We start from the raw sequence: 4,340 nt of genomic DNA on the forward strand, positions 1-4,340 counted from the left end.
TATTCGGCCAGTCTTTATAATTTTCTGCTATTTTCTAATGATGACTGTTATATTTTTATTTGCCAATTCTACAGCTCAATTCATTTGAGGTCTACATGGGGATGAATGATGGTGTTTTACTTTATAACGAGTTAAGAGGGTCTCAACTTCATATTTGCATTGAGATCCCTGATCACTAATTAGTTCATGTGGAGCTCCATATCTACAAAATATGTTTCTTTCGAGAAACTTTGCGACATGTTTAGAAGTGATATTCACGTAAGAAGCAACCTCAATCCACATAGTAAAGTAATTGATGGCTACTAAGACGTACTCGTGCCCTCCTACTCATGTTGGAGTAATTTTTCCAATTATGTCAATTCCCTAAGACGATAAAGGCCAAGGAGAAGTGAGATTATATTGTTCGGGTGGCGGAAGGTGTTGTAAGTTAGCGAACATTTGACACTCTTGACATTTTTTAACATATTGTATGCAATCATTATCCATAGTTGACCAGTTGTTCCCTTGACGTGATATTCTTTTAGCAAGAATTTTATCATTCATGTAAGGATTTAATGAGTATTCTCCATAAGGGGTGTGGATTCAGGTTGGTCTATACACAATAAGCTTTGACCATTACACCTCTTTTTGCATAATTGACCATTTAATAGACCATATTGGGCCACAAGTGTTCTTAGGGCCCGTTTATCTTTCGATGAAGTATTTTCTGGATATGTGCCATGGGTAATATATTGGAGGATACGGTCATACCAAGGATTTTCTCGTTAAATGTCATTTATTTCATCAATTGTGTTGCAATATGCTGGTTGTTCTCTTCTATCAATGCATAATGGCATCATATTTAAATGATCTAGAATGTTGATCATTGTGGCTAACTTTGCTAGCGTATTGACAAATTGATTATCATCCTTGGAAATTATTTAAAATCAATATATTCAAAATACTCGATGAGTTGCTTTAGGTGTGCTTGATATAATATCAATTTAGAGTTCTTTATTTTTCATTCTTTCAGTATATGATTTATAATCAAACTTGAATCTCCATATACCTCTAAGTTTTACACACCTATGCTAGCTGCTACTTCTAATAAAATAATGCACGCCTCACATTCTGCGGCATTATTAGTAACCTCATAGTTTAGTTTGACATATATTAGAGTATGCTCCCCCTAGACTTATGAGTAACACTCCCACGCCACATCCTTTTTTATTGGATGCACCATCGAAGTACATTACTGTAGACACCTAAAAATGTTTCCCCAAAACCAAACCCGATGATGAACAACATTTCACCGTCAATATTTGTCGAGTTCAGTATTTAATCTCGACAGTGCTTACAAAATCGTACTTAATTAAATTCAATTTTTGAATAGTCCACGGATCAATCTTGATGTTTGGTCAAAGCATAGTTTTTTTTTTAATTTCAGCCCAAACCTTATTTTATTTTATTTAATTGTTTTATTATTTATTTTGGCCCAAACCTTTTGATTTTTTTTTTTATTTACTTATTTTCTTTTTTTAGCCCAAATAGTAATAAATCAAAATTGGCCCGAAATTATCAATCGACACTTAAAATGCTGAACAAAATTAGGGTTAAAAATGAATTTAGACAGAAAAAAGGACTAAAAACTCCCGCGTCACGGCAATAGTCTACCGTGTCACGAGAAACTGTCCCGTCAGACAGTGGGGTTCCCCGTGACACGGGGCACCTACTGTAACACAAGGATTTTCGTGTCCTTTCCGTGTAAACCCTTAACGCGTTTTCTCCCCATTCACAGAATATTTCTCGCGTCACACAACAATACAACGTGTCACGGGAATGTTTCCCGTCTGACGGTGGGGATTCCCGTGTCACGGTACACTTTGTCGTGTCGCGGTGTACTTTTTTAGGGTTTTTATCTTTTAAGGGTTCCGTGTGTTCACTCGGCACATTTTTTCTATAAATACCCCCTCATTTTTTATGTACAGGGGCATCAATTAATTCTCTATTTTTCTCTCTTCTATGATCTAGCCTAAACACTAGCATACCCTTTTACTATCAAAATTCCTTCTTCAAGCACTCTAAAGAGTCCGTACTTTACTCGTGGTTCTGTCCTTAAGCCAAGGCGTGAAAGGTAGAACTGTTTGAGGGTTTGGCCTCAAAACAACTCTATTTAATTTAATTTAACTATTGTTTTATTATTTTTTCCTTGAAGTTACTAACTCGTATATTATTTTATAGTTGAAAGCAAACAGAATCAAATTGAGAACAATGTTCCTTTTATTTCTATTATTTTTCTAACGATTTTATTTTGTTGGAATTATTTTTAAATTGCTTCCAATATTAATGTTTATTCTATTATTTTTATTGATCACCATATTGCATGTTTAAAGGGAATATGTAATTGAAAATCATGCCTAATAATGTAATTGGACAACCGGTTTAGGTTACTTTTTCATCTTGTTATTAATTCAAGTGAACACTAATTTCTTAGAATTATATGTTGCATTAATATTCAACCAATTTAGCTTAATAATAGTTTAGAGTAAATTAAATTTTTTTTTTGTATGCCTTTGAGATCGCATGAATCACTTTTCACTATAAGAATCGAGTAGAGGCCAATACGAGCGAATGTGACTCCATGACTCAGTTCGTACCATCATCCCCGATCCTCCTTTTATGATTTCAATCTATATTGAGTTAGTAGTCTCATGGATTTTGAATGGGGTGTAACCTTCACGGGTAAATCGTTGTTGCTTATCGTTGTCCCTTTATCGTGGTTGCCTTTTATGATCCGTGAACGGTTTACAAGTTACTTAAAAACTTGTTGGCAGCTCCCTACTTTATTTGTCCCTAGTCGTATTGTGTCAATTTCAACTTGCTAAGAGTGCCAAGCATATTCACACATGCTTTTAACGTAGGCGCACATCGAACGACGCCTACAATTTGGCGACCCCACTAGGGAGGATTCTTGGTTATTTATCGATTTGAGTGATTGGTATTTAATTAAGATAAGTGGATGAGACTTGAAAGATTATTGAAAAATATTGTTGTGATTAATTTGACATTTTTGCATAAGCATATACGTTTTAACGTTGCATTTAGTCTGTCTTGTAGGAAAAATTGAATAACTTGATTGCGTACGAAGGAAAACAGGGCAACAGTCAGATTTCCATACTGTCGTGCCACAGTAGAATTTTCCGTGTCACGGTGTAGTTTACCGTGTGTTGTTGGGCTTCACCGTGGCACGGTGGTGTCTGCCGTGTCACGGTAGTCCTAAAATCAGTCTGCTGGCCTGTTTTCCCTTCTCACAGTCAAATTTTTTTCGATTTTTCTGAAAAAACGTGCGTGTTCTACATACGCCTTAGCCCCGAGGGACTTAAGCTCTATCAACCCAAAAACGCTCATGGCAATAAGGGTTCATCCGATTTATTAAATCCACCCAAACCATGGAGTCGAGTTCGATTTGATCACGAACTCGCAGAGCCACCTGTTGGCAGACACCCTCAAGGGAGGTTGCCTTGCTAACACGTCCAAACTCTTAACCATGGTACCCTTTTGACACCCAAATCTTCACCAATAGTTGAACATAGATCCCATCCACACGCGCCAACCCTTCCAAAGGTTAAACTTCTGCATGGTGTATCCGGACTTATAACCACACACCCTCTTTTACTAACCCATATCATTGAACTTTAGAGAACTAGTGCCATGGTTAGGTTTTAAACTCATTGCATCATGTTGTTACGAATTGACTACTTGTGCATCTCTTACTTGTGCATACTTATTATGTGACTAAACTAACCATTTGGTTGGACTTGTGTTTGTAAATAAGTCTTAATAAACTAACCAATGACCAAAGGGCTTTGCTTAGTTAATTGATTAATTAATTTGAGCGAAAAAAATTATACCTTAAATCGAGTAATAGTTCCTTTAAGTCAACTAGGATTTTTAATCCTGTATACTGCACAAGCATCAACGTTTTTTGGTCTTAGCCGGAGTTCTAGAAAGAACTACGAGTCGTACAACCAATGGATCTATAAACTCGAGTTTTATCTTTAATTTGGCGTTGGTTCCGTTCCAATCAGTGTCACAGATAAAAAGTTATGACTAGTATACCACAGCATGTCCAGTTTATGCATATACGTGAGGTCTTAACTTAGTCTTTGTTCGAGTCTAGTCACATAGTCTAGCCACATGGTCATGACACAAGTCTTAACATATCACCTTCACTTACTAGTCTTAGCAAACACTTTGTGTATATGTCACCATGACCATGTCTTAGGTTCACGCATGAATTGGTTTTCTGTTTTTTTTTTTTTTTTTTTTTTTTTTTTTTGTCATTTGAGTTGGAGGTACAT

Source organism: Chenopodium album, chromosome 7, assembly GCF_948465745.1.
Source record: "Chenopodium album chromosome 7, dcCheAlbu1.1, whole genome shotgun sequence".
NCBI classification, from domain to species: Eukaryota; Viridiplantae; Streptophyta; class Magnoliopsida; order Caryophyllales; family Amaranthaceae; genus Chenopodium; species Chenopodium album.